We start from the raw sequence: 18,765 nt of genomic DNA, 5'->3' as shown, positions 1-18,765 counted from the left end.
TGCTCACCAATAGCTTGTACCCTCTTGGGAGGTTTTGTTGTTGCTGTTGTTGTTGTGGTGGTGGTGGTGATTTGTTTGTTTGTGTGTTTGTTTTTGTTGTCTAAAGCACCCTCTGCTTTCAGAGTTCGAAACCTGCTATCCGTAATCATTTACTGGCTCTATTCTCTTTCATTTTGTTATGATCCTTGGAACACTTTGGGCATGAAAATTTAAATAACCAAATTTGTCTTTTGGGATGTGCTTCCTTTACAAATTAGTGTTTGTCATAAGTAGAGCAAAACCAAGTGGCACTGACATTGTAGATAAAGCACTGCTACGTCCAGTATTATCTGGCAGACTGCATTTAAAAGCAGTGAAACAAACCAGGCGTTCTTTGTCCTGAAGAGGATGGAACTGGAGCTCAGTTGTTGAGGAACACATATGTTGTAACTGATAGTAGGTTCTAATTAAGAAAAGATGTACAGACACTTGGGTGAAAGCCAGATACAAAGGTCGATTTTTTAGCAGTTGTTCAAACTTTGCTTGAAAGCATTTCTGAGGCAGTGGAAACCATACTTCCTTTACACCCTAGACGTGGCTCCCTTTTACTATCTGCTATCTTTTAGAACACTCACAACATATGACCAAAGATTTATCTCTTCAGGAAATTGACAAAATCAGCAGACATGATTCACTCACCAGATATTTATTGAATATGTCACAGTTATCTAAGACTAGAAGATAGAAGACATTGGCTTTTATCTTCAAGTCATTCTTAAGCACAGAGGAAGCACATGTTACTATGTTACAAGGAAGAGATGCGGCCATATTTCAGAGCAGAAAACAGAAGAATAGTTCACAATATTCAAGGTAATCCACAGCCTTCCTATGGTCAGTTCGTTTGACTTTGTTCTTTTCCCATGTCCTGTGCTTTTCACACGCCCCCTGCAAATATGGAAAGCCTGGAAAACTGTATTCCTGATGGCACGTACCTTTGAATTTATTCACTTTTCTGAGACTCCTTCCATGCTAAGCATAAAATAAATCTATGAACTTAGAAACCAATCTTATGCCCTAATCTCATTTAACTCTCACAATAGGACATGAGTGGAGAATTTTTTTTTACAAAGCAGACACATGTGCTGGAGAGCCCTGTACAGTTTGGTTCTAGAGCCCCAGATTCCACTTTTGCCTTTTCATATACATATATTTATATATGTATATATGTATATATATATATGTATGTATGTAAATGCCTAAATAAAAATATTTAAATATATACTATTGTTATATAATATTTACATGTATTACATATTTTATATAAAATATTTTATGATAGTATATGTGATATACCATTACATAGTTATATATTTTTTTATATATATGTTATATATATATATGTCCTATGCATGTCCCAAATTTCAGATTATATCACTTTAACAAGAGCACTATTTTCCTTCTACTCTAAGCTCTGGCATTAAGATCCATCTTTCTTTTCTGTCTCCTCCTCAGCTGCTCCTTTATTCTTACCCCAGCTGCCTCATTGTGTTGTAGGCTTTATCAAGTAAGCTGGGAGGAGGAAGGGTTCTGAGGGAATTTTCAGTGTTATAACATAAGCTGCCCTTTCAGACTCTGTTGACTTTTCACATCCTATGTTCGCTCTTGGGAAGGGCAACCATTTCCTGGGCATATCAATCAACAAGAAGCAATCTATCAAAGCTCTTGCTATGTTCCAGGAACTGTCTAGCACATCATCTCTTTAATGCCTGCAGAAAATAAACACTGAACCTCTTCCCACTGATGATTCAGATATTTTCTATTTTCATTTGTTACTTTATTTTTTAATTAGTTTTACAACATTTAAAACTCCTTTTAAGTAAATAAGAGGGGGGAGTACAACTGAAATAGGTTTATGTATAAAGAAACTGTCAACATTCATAAAAATATTCATAAGATCAACAAGGTATTATTAGCTAGGTGAGTGACTTCTGTATCTTTGTATCGTATTCTCTTCAAAGTTATTCTAATATATAATGGTGGATTAGGTGCTGAATTCTGAAGAAAGCAAGAAATGAACATACACGTTCAGCTCAGGAATGGTGAAAGACTATTTACCCTCAAAAATCCCACTGATATTAGTAATGTCAAAACTCTCACAGTAGAAAGAATCTTATTTAATATCTACTTTTCTTAGCTATAAATCCAGATAACAAATACAGTCAATAGTATTACATATCATTTAACCAACTATAAAGATGTCTCCTTGTCAAGCCTGCTTTTTTTCTAATAGACATTGCCTAATTAGTGACTCCATAGTGCTCTGAATACAAAGGTTACCCCAAATTTTCCGTTAGACTGCAAAAATAGCATCAAACTTGAGTATCTGGTTCTAGTTCTTTTGCTGTTCACTATGTGACATCTCACAGACATAGAGAGACATACACACATGAGAGAGAGAGAGAGAGAGAGAGAGAGAGAGAGAGAGAGAGAGAGAGAGAGAGAGAGAGAGAATTACTGACAATTTCTTCCCTACGATAGTGTTCAGTATTACAAAAACTCTGTCTTCAAGAAAAATAAGGTTGTTTGACGTATTAGGTTTAAAATTCCTAAACTCCTCTGTTCTAATTCTTTTGATATATTCCTTCTAGTAAATTAGTTTATTTCAGTTTGAACACTGCTAGGCCTATGGGGCGGGGCATAACTGGCTGTTGCCAGGTAAGAGTGGGATGGCGCTTAGACAGAATACTAACAGTTACCTAGGAAATGTTTCCAAGAATGGAGCAAACCCTGATAGCAGTATCTTGTCAGGATTCAAAAATGTTACCTCTTAGAGAAAGCTTTCTAACTTGTCCCCTAATATTCATTCAGATACTTTGCAAAGAAGTATGAATTCTGAGGAGAATGAGAGTGAGTCACACTATTTAAATACACACACTGCCCTCCAGTTCATTTCTCGTACAACAACACACTAATGATACTCCCCTGTCATTGTTGTTTCCTCAGGTGATAATGTTAGTCATCTACAGAGTAAGTCAAGAGTTTATGGAGTTCTATTACTTCAGTAATTATGCAAAAATTGGCACATGACCTGCTTGTAGGTAAGACCAGCCATCATCCGATGGAGCCAAGTACATCAGGAGTTGGGGTAGGTAGCCTCCAATTTCCATTAATTTTCTTCTACAAATACAGAAACTAAATAACCATGTTTTGTATGAATCATGGTTACATAAATATTCTTTTTAGACACCTGTATCTTAAAGCCACATTGTACTAAAAAAACATTTTGGCTAATTTTACATTAACCATTTACTTTTACATTAACCATTTACTTACTTTCCCCTTCTCAGTGGAAAAAGCTGTTTAGATATTTAAATTTCTATCTTTGACCCCTCTCTTCTTGTTTTCTTTCATTTTCCCATGCAGTTCCCAGAGAGTTCTACTGGGAATACTGAGATGACTTTTCCTCCTTTTTTGAGTGATTGTCTATACCACATAACATAATAATTCAATTTCTACAGAGGTTTTGTATGTTTAGTTTTTTGAGCTATACCAAATGTGCCTTAAAGGCAAAGTCTATGTCTTACTGTTTCCATTATCTAAATGTTTGTCCTGCAGATCAACAGTTATCAACTTGCAGGTTGCCACACCTTTGGGGCTCAAATGACCATTTCACCAGGGTTACCTAAGACCATCAGAGAACATAGGTATTTACATTATTATTCACAAAGGTAGCAAAATTACAGTTATTAAATAACAACAAAAATCATTTTATGCCTGGGGGTTAGGACAAGTGAACAGAACTAAAAGGTCATAGCATTAGGTAGGTTGAGTAGAGGCAGTAGAGGGAGATAAATAAGGCCTTGCAAATACTCAATCATTTCCAAACTCATGACCTCTCTGTCTTCTTGTGTTTCAGTATAGAGTTCTCACCCCTGAAATTTTCTGCCTTACTCCTGATTCCTTCCTTGTCTTTAGAGTTCAAAATGGTAAGTAGCTTTTTCTAAGAGCAACTGCTCATGTCTCTGGTGCTTCAACATCCTTAACACACGACACTATATCTGTTTATCCAAACTGATAGTGACTAAAGATCATAGCAAATCAGCGTCTTTCACAGTTCTTGAATTTGCTTTGCATGGTAATGGAGAAAAATAAACATCAATCTTATCCAGCTTTGAACCCTGCTAGCTACAATGACCAGCCAAGCAAGATATGCCTATTGGTACAATAATGGCATAGATGCCATGGAAGTAACCAACCACTTTAACTGGATTTAAGGTCTGCTCCACAAATTGAAAATATTCTTGGCATCCAGATGTGGGCAAGAAAGAACCTAAATATGTGAGGTTGTAGGTTCTAGAAGAGGATGTAAAACTATTACTCTGCAAAATATTCTCTTAAGCTGACTCCTAATGACTTGTTACACCCAGAGATTAGTGTGTCTGTCAACTCTCATCAGAGATGCTTCTTTGTGCAGTAGATACCAATTAACACATAGACCTGCAAGTGGTCATTATGTAGAGAATAAGAATAATTAGCCCTAAACAAAGTATTTATATCACACACCCTCTTCACAAGGCTCATAGATCATTTTAAAAGAGGCTCAAAAATGTTGTATGAACCAGAGGTAATCAATGAATATGTAAAAAAGTGTTTAAGTTACACTTAGAAATTCACAGAAGTTAAGACAGAAATCACAAGCCCTATAAAAATCCAGGCAATAAAAATTTCAGCCTAGAGAGTGGAAAAGAGGCACAAAGTCCCACTGCTACCTAAGGAGCAATTGGCAATTAATGGCTTCTGGGAAAAGGAGAATCAGATTTTCTTTAAGAGTTCAGCTTCTTGTGGGTTGTACAGTGAAAGGCACTGTACATCCTAAAGTGTATGGGTAGCATCTTATGTACTTGGTAGGTCAAAAATAGAGATACAGTCTATTTGTGTGTGAAATTCTCAAAAAAAATAAGATAAAAAGTAATACATTAAAAAAGTAGAGAATTATGAGTCTTAAGAATCCTGGATGAACCTCTTCAGCACTGCAGACAGAGTGAGGCGGTACTGTGAGATCAGGTGAGCATCACAAGATGAGGACAACGGAGGAAGTGAGAACTATATCTTAGAGGGCATGGCTCGATCCAGGCTGCCGCTGAGTAGCTTGTTGAAGAGGAGAGGGGAGAGATTTGACATTTGCAGTGTTGGTGGATGGTGAGTGATTTTCCTTTATCAGTTTGTTAAGAAAAAATCAAGCTTCTTAATTTCAACATTGGTTCTTACTACAGTCATTCAGTGGCAAACCTACTTGAAGGTTGGTGGCAGCACCCTGGGGATAGAGCAAGGAGCGCAATTTCAGATGTTTCCCATACTTAGTTTGAACTGTTGGAACTCATTGCATAGTTGCCTTACATTCTCATCAGGAAAACAAAGGGCCGTACTACTCCTTCTACTTCATGGGTGTGTGTTCCAGGGCTCATAAAACACTGCCTGTGAATCAGATACAAAACATGTATTTGATTAGTAGTCACTGTTGTTCCCATTGTCATGATGATGCAAAATACTAAATCAGAAGTATGACTCATCAAAACATGTCTTAGGGAACTACTTAGAAATTCACCATTTGGCACTAAGGATTCTTTGTACTCGGAGATTATGTGACATATGCAACTTAGAAATTGATTTTGAGTCTTTAACAAAAATGTCAAAGTGGATTTTAGTTACTCAAACTTCATAACATTTTGTCCCTAAAGTGTGTGTGGGGGAGTTTATAGTATGAGCTTACCATTGTTTTATGTACTTCTTCTCATGGATATTCTGTATGTCATTCAGGGATCCTATTACCCATATAATTAGGAATCAGCACATCCTGGTATTTCTACCTAAATTTATTCATTGACTACAGCATTTCTGTAGGAATTCCTGTGACTTTTCAGCTAATTTTCAAAATGCACCTCAGATCATGTCAACCTTTTGCATAAAAATGCTCATGGCTTGGCTTCCTATTATAACCAGCACAACCAATTGTGTTTTCCTCTGAGTATAAATATTATTTAAATATATAGCAACATATAAATCATCTTAACATCTCATATTTCTTCTCAAAAAGTGTTAACTGTCCCAGGGAGAAAGAACTTGAATTAGAAGCTGCCTCTGTCCTTGAAATATTATCAGATTTAACACACTCTGACTGACTCTATGATTCAGGCTAGAAAAGCACAGGAAAAGAACATCTATTTAATTGCTATGTGCATCTGAAAGTTGTTATCAGGGCCTTTAATGTTATTCCTTAACATTCGTGAGATATTTGGAAAAAAGTGAGGCTTGAAATACTCTTATGGTATTTCTGGCCTTTCTAATTATAACTCATGGCTAGGGTAAGCAGATTCCATTTCTCAACCATTATGACTATACATTTTTTCTCTATTGTAAGTGTGAAAAGTATCTACTAAAGAAGAGCAGTCTTCAGACTGCTCAGCCTGTCATGTAACCAGAGTAGAGCCTCCTGGATACACCATCACCAAACAAGGGAGAGAAAGGCAAAGAAACAGTCAAAGAGCATCTGTGATACAATCTGGCCAAGTGTTCTTCATATCCAGGTACCTCAAGAGAGGCCTTTCTGGGATGGAATTTAGCTTTAAAAGCATCTGTAGATTGTCAGATCTACACTTATACTCTAACAACACACATATTAGCTCCATTATTTCATATCACCAGTTAGAATGTGCTCACATGCTGCCTGCTTTGTAGAATTTTTGAAACCTTGAGTATGGAGAGACAGGAGAGCTGGTCTCCTTCCCTTCTACTTGGTGACATTGCTTAGGAATTTCTCTGTGATTCTTACCTTCTTGTTTTGTCAAGTCTCTATCAGGGCGTGTCATCATCTACCCTATAGGGCTTAAAACACAGACACACTAACAGCTTCACATTTGTAAACATGTTTTATGAAGCCATTCCCTGTTTTTGGCTCAGACAGCCAACTCTTCGCTTTGAAATATCTACTGACTATATCAAGGCCATTTCAGTTCAATTTGTGTAGGAATCGTAGTGAGCCATCACCACCCTTCAAGATCACTTCTTTTCCTCAAATATTCTCTGTTTTAGTTAGGGTTTCTACTATCTATATTCTTAGAAATCAAGGTCCTGGAATATTTCTTCCTAAGTTTATGTTACTGCTGATGCCATCTTTGTAGGAACATTCATTTATTCTGAGCTTGGCTATCATATCATTCTTTTGTTTTTGTTTCTTGTTAATTTCTTTCTTTATTATTATATGTAAGTACACTATAGCTGTCTTCAGACACACCAGAGAGGGCGTCAGATCTCATTATGGATGGTTGTGAGCCACCATGTGGTTACTGAGATTTGAACTCAGGACCTTCAGAAGAGCAGTCAGTGCTTCTAAGTGCTGAGCCATCTCTCCAGCCCCTATCATAGCATTCTTTAATTGATTTCCTTTAATCTGTGAACCCCTGATGGGATGGGATTTGGGTCATGTCAGAATCTAGGCACAGAATCTTCCCATGGGTTGGTTTTCTAGCTTCAAAACTGTTTGTCTGGACTCCTAATAAGACTCAAAGCCCTGTTCTCCTTGCCAGCCTTATGCTGACTACTTGTGTTTATTTTAGTCAGGCTAGACTATTTTTAGATCTTCACACCAACCTCTCTCCTCTCATCCCTTATATTGTCTGTCCTGCTCAGGATCTCATTTCTATTCTAAAATAACCAACATCATTCATCTTATTCACTTTACACTGTATTTAAAAAAATAAAAACAAAAAACAAAAACAAAAAACCTCTCCCTGGCTCCTAGATGACTGGGTCCCAAAGTTCCTTACGTACCATTGTGCCATTAATCCTGTGTTTTGTAACAGTTATTTAAATTACCGCTGTCGTCTTCACTGGATTTTAAGCCTGTGTAAATCCCCAGCATCCAGCCCCAAACAAGGACACTTACTAGAAGCACAGCAAATCCCTGTGGTATAAAAGCACAGATAAAGGATCTGCTCCAGTGTGTGTTTGCATGGTTGAGACTTAGACCAGGTACTAGTTAAGCAGTACCCAGCCTTTGAGTTGAAGGTCAGAGATTAGCTTCTTCTAGATATTTCTGAAAATGCAGATAGAAGGTATAAACAAGTTTCTTGAATGGGACTTATAACCTGTTTTAGACACAGGAGTTTTATTGTCTATATATCACATGGGAATGGACTCCACAACTCTGCATTTTGATTGGGTTTTGGTTTTCTGTAATGGTTTGCATCTATTACAAAGGGAAGTTTCCTTGAGGGGTTAGGATTATACTTATCTGTGGATATAAGGACAAGTGTTTAAAACGTAGTTAGGGATTATGCTGGTTTAGTATGGTGGCAGTTGTAGGTTGTCCTCCAATGACTTCATTAGCCCTGGGTAGTTGGCTATGGTTCCCTCTTGTTGAATGGGTATTAAGTCTAATTAGAAGCTGCTGATTACTATCAACAACATAACTCCTGTATCTAAGGCTCAGGGATCATTGCAGAGAAGGGGGTGGAAAGTCTGTGGGAGCCAGAGGAACAGGAAGTTTACTTTGAGATTATGTCTCCTACTAATGTAAGAAACTGCACCTATGAAGTCTCACCAAACATGAGCTGAACATGGATGACACCAATAGACATGCTAGTGTGGAAGGGAGAAAATCCAGGAGGCCACAACCCTACACAAATAACTACAGGCAACAAAGAAATGCAGGGAGCTGGAGAAATAATTTTCTCCAGGGAAACTATTGTTCATTACCAGATGGTAAGTAAAAAGACATACATACTTGTAATATTATACAAATGAGCAGGTTGTTTTTATGTAGTTAGAAATATGTACATGTATTCTCTCTCTTTCTCCATATATACATATGTATATATGGACCTGCTTTGGGTTTCTTAGAAAAGCCAAGGTTAGCAGCAAGATTCAGACAGTATAGGATTGGCATTAATAAAATTAAAAATAACAAAAGTTAGGGAGGATCAGATCTTTCATATCTATTTTATATTGTATATTATATATGTCTAAAACTTTTATAAGACACAAAATATTTTTAAAGCTGATACTTGTCCTTGTCCTTGTTTTATATCCATATTATTTCCAGGTAATATTTTTTTATATAAAATAGGGAAATGAATCACGAAAGAGAAACATTTTCCTTTACATCAATATTTTCCATTCTCTTGAATGGCATCAAATGTATCTGGAAAATGTATTTTGGGTTAAATAACAGCCAAAAAGGAGAAAATGCTGTCTAGACCATGAGCTGGAATGGCAGAACTTAGAAACAGGTCATATGAAGCCCCCTTCCTTCTTTCAGCCCACTAACTCTGAGGACACACATCTGTGATGTCTGGAGTAGATAGTGTTTGTGTGGGTTTTAAGCCCTGTGGCTGTGGCCCTTGTACAGACAAGAAATAAATTTAGGTTTCCTTCAACTTATAATGGTGTCAATGAAGGAAAAGAAAAGTGGGCCACATATTCTTTTCTGCTCTACCATGCCCCATAATCTATATTGTGTGCATTATCCACAGCTAACCATGAAGCAAAGGACCCTTGAGCTTTCTGTGCTAACACTACTAGGAAGTCTAAGTGATTGTGCAATTATGATTTCAAAAGTAATTCTGCCTCCTTCTTCCAGACCCAGCAGTAAGAGGAGCATGGCTATAATTGGAGTGCATGCCTTCACATCTGCTCACATAGTCCTTGTCTGACCTGATGTCCTTAGCTGGGCTCACTGTTCGTGGGGGAATCTTTGCTCTCTAAATAGTCTTTGAAATGTAAATTCCATGGGCATTGGAAGTAATATTTAGCATGGCATAAACTCACTCATAGTTTTTCTTTGCATGGGTATATGTGTGTGTGTGTTTGTATGTTTGTGTGTGTGTGTGTGTGTGTGTATGTGTGTATCCATATGTATGCTTGTATGTAGAAAGCAGGAATTGATGGGTGTCTTCCTCAACAATTATCTATTTATTCACAGAGGCAGAGTCTCTTGTTTAAACCCAGCACTTACCTATTTCACAGTCTAGCTAGCCACTTTGCTCTGAGGATCCCAGGTCCTTGCCTCTCAAGTACTGATGTCACAGGCTGGCTGCCACATGGGTGCAAGATTTGAAGTCAGTTCCTTATGACTGTACAGTAGACATTTTACACAATGTACAACCCCCCCCCCTTTTCTAGTGGTTTTTGCTTGTTTGTTTTGTTTTTGTTTGTTTCAATTTTATTTTCTTTTGAGAGTACCTACCCGTGCCAGGCACTGAGAATTTTTTTCTATTTTCAACATAATCCATTGTTCCCAAAAGATCCACTAAGTAGATAATGTCACTGTTTTAAAAAATAAGAAACTGTTAAGACACCGCCCAAGGCCTCAGTCCTACATGAATCCATAGCAGTAACTATTTAAGCTTTGTGGGACACTGGAAAACCCACAATTACATTTCTGCTTCAAAATGGAGCCTCATCCACACCCTTACCCCCCACCACAAATAAATAAAACAGAGACCAGGCACTCTAGTGGCTGCTTGCAAAACAGAAGAGGTAAGTTTACCTCATTGTAAAGCATGGCTATCTCAGCTGGACACTGGGGAAGATTGCTAAACTTGCCTCACTGCTTCTATAGCCCAAGTATGTTTTCTTTTACTCCCTGAGTAAGAAAACCTTCTTCAGGTTCTTCTGTTTCAGGAGAACCTGAGCTACACACTTCTCATTCACTGTGTGAGTTCTGGAAACTAAACGGAACTCCCCCCCTGCCGGGTGCCCACTGCTACCAGCCTTTCCCACACCCTAGATAATGAAGGGAGATAATAAAGCCTTCAAATAGAAATTTCCAGATTATGAGTCATGGCTTACTCAGCCTTTGTTACAGAGAACCTGGAAGCCTTTAAAATGGACTGTTGATTTTGGCATCGCTAGCTCCCTTTACTGCTATCAAGAAATAACTTACATGACTAATTAGCTTGAGAAATTACCTCTGTAATGAGTATATTGAGAATACCCGATATTAGAGGCTCTAGTGCTTAATATATGCTCTTAAATAATGCCTGTTTGTATAAATAAGTACTTAGTTCCTTGAACAATCTTTCACTATTAATGGTTCCTCAATAAATATCTGCTGCATTGCATTAAACAGACATATTAATAAAAGTCAATATTATTGTCAAGTATTATGTGCTATACATTGTATTAAGAGCCTTATGGAGATTATTTTCTCTTTCCTTGTGTTTGTGTGTATGTGTGAGTAGACATATATACACATACTTAAAGTAAATTCGTAAACATACATTACATGAATGATTTTGTATATGATATATAAAAATATTTTATACATAGTAAGCACTTAAGTATAGGTTTAATAAAGCACACTATACATGATAACAACCACAAATGTCAAATGGCACCCTGACATTAGTTATTATTTGTATATATACTTCATAGAGATAATTTCTAAAACAAATCAGTATTATGAGTTACACTAAGGCATATAGTATGTAGTTATCAAGAAAATGTATTGCTATAATCACTTATATTAGATGTTACATACTGCTTTATATTATCTTAGCATAAATACTATATAATTCTTATTTATGTATAACATAAATAATAATATGACCTAATTAGGCCTGGCTAGCAAGTGTATAAAATTAGATAATGCTTGTGAAGTATAGCTCGTACTAATCTAAGTTACCCTATAAATTACTGATATCTGCTATAACTAGGTTGAGATTTTAGATTTGACTGGGATGTAAGTCAATGGTAGAACATTTGTCCCATGTGCACAAGACCCTAAGTTCAGTGTCCACTGAAAAAAAGAATGGTTCTAGGCAGTTACATGGCTTGTTTAGGAGAAAAAAAAAACTTGTTTGGTGTTACCAGCACTGTTTAAAGGTGTGCACTTCCAGGGCAGTGCGTTGACTCAGTAGATAAAGGTTCATGCTGCCAAATCTGAAAACTTGGGTTCATCCCTGGAAGCCTTGGAAGGAGAGAATTGATTCCCACAGAGAACTGATATCCACGTGCTATGGCAAGTATAAGCCTACACACAGGCATACATACACACACACACACAAAACAAGGAGCAAGACTGTGTCCAGAATGAAGAAATGATGTAGTATTAATGCAGACCCAAAGGAGAGGTTTTGGAAATTTGGTAAGTACCCTTTGTCTTTATGAAAATGAATAAAAAAGCTAGATTCCTTTGCCTTGAGCATTTCCTTTTTGCATATAGATCCAATGCATGAAACCAGTGCCTATAGCCTAAGAAAACACTGAGGGGAGAGGGACTAACATGAAACGCCAAGAAATGGAGCTGGGGAAACTGGATTCAGCCAACCCAAGGCTGAATGAATCTTGACTTCGAAGTTTTCTCAAGGTTTAGTCCTAGAGACAACACAAGTCTCTGCTGGAACTTCTTAGAGTGAACATTCTAGAACCTTCCATAACATCAGAGACAGAGTGGGGTTAAGCAAGTCATGCTTCAAGATGGGCCTTGGCAATTCTGATATAGGTTGACTTTGGGAACCACTCATCTAATCCAGTTTTGAGTCATATTTCTTTTAATTCTTCCAAAAAATATCTTAAATGTGACAACAATGTTTGTAAACAAAAACAGTGATAAAATTAATGAGAAAGATCACACCCAAATATACTCAAATTGACTCATGATGACTGGAAGTGAGAAGGCTGAGGGAAGGAAATCATTGTGCTGTGCAGTGACTTGCTTAAAGATCGTGGAAACACAAGAAGGCTTTGGGCTCAACCTGCTGGGGTTCTCCTTCTACTTTCTGTGCATGACAGTAACAGTGGAGAAAAGCATTTTACTTTCTTCCTTAGTGATATATGGTAGTAAATAATGCTGTTTAGTGCATTAATGAATAAGTGGAGGGTAACTAGAACTTTCTCTATTATATCTGATTACTCTGTAAATCAGTGATGATGATAATAATGATTTTATATGTTTATGATTTTGTATATACATATATATGCAAAATATTCACTTCCTCAGTGAGATCAAAGAAACAAACCACACCTGACTAAGCTGACCACATTAATAGTCTCTCAATAAGTGGAAATGTTGGTGCCAAATTACTCTCACAATGGTGGTGTGTTCAAGTTATTTTATTATGAAATTTATGACTCATTAAATGGTTTAGTTAAAGGGTACAAACAATAATAATTTTATGTAAACATACATAAAAATAAGACTGGAAAACAAAAGACTAGATGTTAACAACATAACTGTGATATGAATGTATTTTATACAATAAAATTATAGTTTATTCTTCACATATTATGACTCTTTAAAAAACCATTGTTAATGAAACTTAATATCTAGAAAAGCATGGAGACTCAAACAGTCTCAATATATTTATATTTCATGTCTCACTCACGATGTAAAGGCGATCCTTATTATATCCCATATATCCTTCAGCTTCAAAAACATACGTTTTCGTTGTTCCTATTGACACCTTCAGATCAGAACTGGCTGCCTGAATTCAGAATGAACTTATATCTACCCCCTCCCCCAAGACTTCAAGAACAGGAATCTGTTGTTGATACTTCAGGCAAGAACTTAAGCCTACAAACCTTGAGTCTATGGTCAGGTGCTGAATGAGGCAGCTTATCTTGCCTCAGATCAACCTGCCTGGGACCTAAGTGCCTCACAGAGGAGAGTAAGGAAACTGACCGAATGTTTGACATTACAAATCCCAGGGGATTCTTGACCTGGAACCAGCCGAGGAGCTCTCTTCACACCTGCATGTGTCAGAAATGAGTCTCTGCTGCCTAGGCTGAGCGGTGTTAGACAATCATGCAGTCAGGGACCATGAGGGTGAACAGTGACAATCCAGGACCTTCACAAACAGTAACTTATTATAGCAAACACCCACTCTAGTCACTATTCACTGATTTGCAACTATTCCCTTCCTCTCTGTTCCATTCTTAAACTAGGAGGTATTCCAGTCTTAAACTAGAGCTGTATTGTGGAGGCCAATACAGCTCTTAGCAATATGCCAAGAGATGGGCTTTTGACTTGCAGTCCCATGCTAAAGGTGAGTTTCAACCTTCAATGCCACCGTATACTGTCATGAAGTCTAACCACAATCACATACATACAACGCTAACCTCAGCATCTATTAATGCAGAGAAAACACTCAGCAAGGAAATCTCTAATAATCTTCACCTTCTTGAGACATCCTTCTCACGCTTCTTTATTAGTATATAATGATACATAAGCAACAAATAACATGGAAACCAAAAATCCTCCAAATAAAACTGTATTCTAACCCCTTTGGTGAGGGCAGAAGGTAGCATAAAGATGGTTATTTCCTTACACTGACATTTCAGTTATTTCAGAAATGCTGAGCTCCTAAGGACAAATGGTGAAAGGAATTGATTTGTTTATTAAAAATGCTTCTTAGTAGCTTTCAGTGGAAGTGTTCCTTGGACAGAGTGAACTTGGCAACTCCCTGATGCTACCAATGCAACTCCTCAGAGACTGACACACATTGGATTGACTTCAAAACCCATTTACATCATTTTAAAATGTAAAGGGAATACCCTGGGTAAATTTCCCTGCCAAATTCAAGCTATTTTTTTTCTCCATCCTAAGTCTGCATCAGAAGCAGGTAGATGCTAATCATGTTTGGACCAAGACTGGAGTGAGCAGCAGGGATAGACTCACCTCCATGTGCATGACTCCAGGACTTATTTCTATTAGTCTCCCAGGTTAGCCCTCAGCCTCTCAGCTGTTCAAAAATTAGGAGAAAGGGAAGTCCAGGTACTATTGTCAGATACTCTCACTTCCTACAGCCTTCCCATATTTATAATCTCCAGGAGAAACTACAAAACACTTAAATACTAAATATCTTATAAAAAGAGAAATGAAGGAGATTTGCCAAAACAAATGTGTATGTCTGAACAATGCATCTGTGTGTCCTTACTAGACTCCTGGGGATGGGAGTTGGGGTAGAGGGTAAAATATGCAAAGCCCTGAAGCCTATTTTAGAATTATATCAAGTAGAAAACAGAAGTGGTCCGATCAAATGGTCTATTTACTGAGTGTAACATCATACCATTGGAGTAGACAAGACATTAAAGGTTAACAAGGGTACTTGCTATATAGGGTCTTCTTTGTTCTGCCAGAATACCTTGTCAGAAAACCTTAATTATGTCAACTATTTAAGGGAAAGACTTCTCATCCCATCTGTTTTGTGCTCTGGAAGCTATGATCCTCACACTGTTAGTCATGTATCTTAGTTTGATGTGACATTTAAAAGCTGAAACTCATTGGGGGATGGAGAGATGGTCCAGTGGTTAAAAACACATTCTGTTCTTGGAGAAGACCCAAGTACTATTCTTAGCACCCATATCAGGTGGTTCGCAACCACCAGCAACTTCAGTTTCATAGGATTTGATGGCCTCTTCTGGCCTCTTCCGGCAATTTATTCGTAGTACATGTAGACTCAGGTTGGGACACACATAAACCAAAATATTAATGAATCCATCTTTAAACACATAATGCATTATTTACTTGCTAGTTAGGCTCAACTTTCTTTTTAGAAAATGACAGTAGAACATGTTCTTCAGACCTTTTCCTCAACTGTGTGTTCAATTCCACGGTGAATAATAACATTCAAATGAGAAACCTCTTTTCATAATAACCTTAACATGGAACTTAAAACATATATATATGTTATATATATATATATATATATATAATGTATGACTTAGGATCAATTTTCAGTACCTGAACAAATAACCACTGGAATTAATCCTCAACTTCTTTCATATTAAACAACTTGATTTGTGTGTGGCCAAGTTTTAAGAAATATGAAGATACCCCAAGAGGAAGAATCATGTTTTGAAAAAGACAGCTCAGTTCGGGGTGGTGGCAAAGCCTTGGATCCGAGCACTTTGTAGGCAGATGCAAATGTATCTCTGAGTCTCAGGACAGCCCAGGTTACCCAGTGAGAACCTGTCTCAAAAAAATAATAATCTAAATATATTTCAAATATATTTGCTTACAATAAAATTTCTATTTGTCTGGATGCTTTCCAAGCTTCCCTTTCTTAAGGTCTGTCACAATACTGGAGGGGAAATTAGGATTTTTAGGAAGCATCTCAGATGCACGCTGAAAGAATTAGAAGGTTCTTTGAAGGAAGAAGGTGCGCATTTCAATAAACAAAAAGAGTTATTTCTAGAAAGACAATTAACCTTTGGGAACTATTTACCATCAATCCACTCCAGATCTATGCCACTGTTTTGATTTCAACATGCTCTGGTCCAGAACACTGGTTTAATTATTTCATAGTTCAAAGAAGGAAGTCTCAACAGAGGCCCATCAACCAGTAGAGCTGCTCTTTCCACAGCAATGGCCAAGTCTTTGTATATAGTTTGCTATGGGTTGAATGTTGTCCTTCAAAATTTCACACCCTGGAATGGTAAGCCTGCTGTCTCTCCGAATGTAACCTTATTTGGGCACAGGGGTATTGCACACATAAATTGTAATGCAGGAGTTATTCTGAATAGGGTGAGTCCCTGGTCCAGTACAGCTCATGTCTTATTAAAAAGGGCCTGACACTGAGGCACAGCATGTATAGTAACATTACGTTACTATAAATTGGGAAACCAGATGGCATTTAGAGACAGTGCAAGCACAGAGTCTTCCTTAGAGAGCTCAGAGGGAGTATGGTCCAGGTCCCTCATTTCAGATGGACAGCCTCCACAACTGAGACAACAAATCTCTTCTGAGACACCAGGCTTGTGGTGCTTTGCTTCCAGAGCCCTCATACCATCAAAGTTCTACAAGCTTTTTCCTTATATTTTTTAAGTGTTGTGGCTCTGTTGTATAACACAAAGGTATAACACAAAAGGAAAATGAAGCAGAAGAATGTCCATGTCCAGTTCCCATGTGCTACACTCCATGGCCCTATGCTCGAAAGCCTTATTGCATTCAGACCCACATCGCTGTGGAAGAGATTGCCACAGGTGAAATAAGTGCTGTTTCCTTGACCCATGGAAGCGTGCCCAGCCTTTCATTCATACCTGGCTAGCATGAACCTACCCTCTATTGTACTTCTGTCTGAATTAGTTGAGAAGCCAATTTGATAGTTTAGACCAGTGGTTCTCAACCTTCCAGATGCTGTCACCATTTAATACAGTTCCTCATGTTGCAGTGACCCCCCAACCATACAATTATTTCCATTGCTACTTCATTACTGTAATGTTGCTACTGCTATAAATTACAATGTAAATATTTTTGGAGATACAGGTTTTCCAAAGAGCTCACAGACCACAAGGTTGAGAACCACTGTTTTAGATGGACCTGGGATCCCTTACTCAAAAACTTCCTGTTCCCTTGTACAGAAGGGCTGAAGTCTTAAAAATAAGAGGATAGTAGCCCTTCCTTGCTTTGACCTATGAAATCAACTGTTTCTTGCTTCCACACACTGCAGCTTGCTTCTTGGGCCACTGACATGTGCTTAGTGCTTGGTTTGATGTTAGGAAAGTGAGATGTGAGCACATTAGCTCAAAGTCTTGAGGAGTAGTCTATTTAAGATTGGGATATTAGAATATGTATGAGTGAAACAGCGAACAGAAAGTAGATGAGACTTTCTGGGTCATGTCCCCAGCACATTTTGAGACATAATGATTAAGATAGCTTCTGAATTGCATTAGTTTGTTTTTCCTGTCGTTAGACTGGGGTTATGTTTGGCGGAGAAAAAATAGATCTCAATAATCCCTTCTATCCATCTGTCAGGAGGATAGGCTGTCAGTGAAGGGAGCTGTGGAGATCTCTGTTGATGTCAGTCTTGCACACCTTGCTGACACTGTCTGCCACCTGTCTGTGCTGTGAAGCTATTTTCTGCCTCTTTCACCACATTCTCTTAGTAAGGAGTTTCTTACAGCCCATATTCAGGGCAACATGATGTTTTATGTTTTGAGAAACAGAGTATCTGCACAAAATATTTAGAATATTTCTGCAAGAGAGCATTCCCTCCCACCCCCCATTTGAAAGTTTATTTGATCATTTATTTTTATAAGGATGGACTCATGGGGGTTATTTTGTGCTTTGGATTATAATGGAGTGGCTTTGTTTGCTTTGGCAACTCTAATTCCTCGAGTTCTCTTTCTTTCAGTTGACTCCTGTATCCCTTTGATGTAACTCCATCACTGCACTCTGTTACTATGAGCACACCCTCCCTTTATGGCACCACAGGATATTCTCCTCTTACATGACTTCTTACTACACTACCGGAACCACACATTTCTCCAAGAATTCCTTTCTCCTTTCAGCAAAGAGAGATGAGAATTCAGCTTGTGGGATGGCTTGTCATCTCTACTTCATTTCTGTGACTTCTAGGTCCTTTCAGATGAATATAGGAAATATCGACGTGTCTATACATGCTGGAATCTCTATCTTCACTGAGATGCATTTAGCTCATTCTTCTACACTAACCCAGTGTGGGATATTCTAATCTCTTTCTTTACTTACCTGTAGTCTCTCATTCTATCAGGAAGAAGCATGGCTTCTATTGCCTACCATCCATTTCACTATCAATATACAAAGTATGAAAACTTCTACCCCTGTGGGAAACAGCTTTATCAACTGGAGTCCTCAGCTTATGTCCGATTTCTTTCTTTCTTTCTTTTCTTCAGTGTTACAACCCTAGTCATCTTCAGAAGTGCTCCTAAGTAACTTTCTCCTCACCACCATTGGTGAGGGTGAGTCACACATTACTAACAGTTACAGTCTTTGCTTGTACATTTCATCCTGGGCTTTTCCATCCT

At 37.8% G+C, this 18,765-nt stretch overlaps 1 pseudogene; it reads left to right on the top strand.

The window, feature by feature from the left end:
- The window catches only part of LOC127684779 (glyceraldehyde-3-phosphate dehydrogenase-like), a 107,608-nt pseudogene that overhangs the window by 55,908 nt on the left and 32,935 nt on the right, over window positions 1–18,765 (top strand).

The sequence above is a fragment of the Apodemus sylvaticus genome, chromosome 5 (genome assembly GCF_947179515.1).
Source record: "Apodemus sylvaticus chromosome 5, mApoSyl1.1, whole genome shotgun sequence".
Lineage (NCBI taxonomy): Eukaryota > Metazoa > Chordata > Mammalia > Rodentia > Muridae > Apodemus > Apodemus sylvaticus.
The sequence above is the reverse complement of the archived record's forward strand: the minus strand, read 5'-3'. Positions and strand labels throughout refer to the sequence as shown.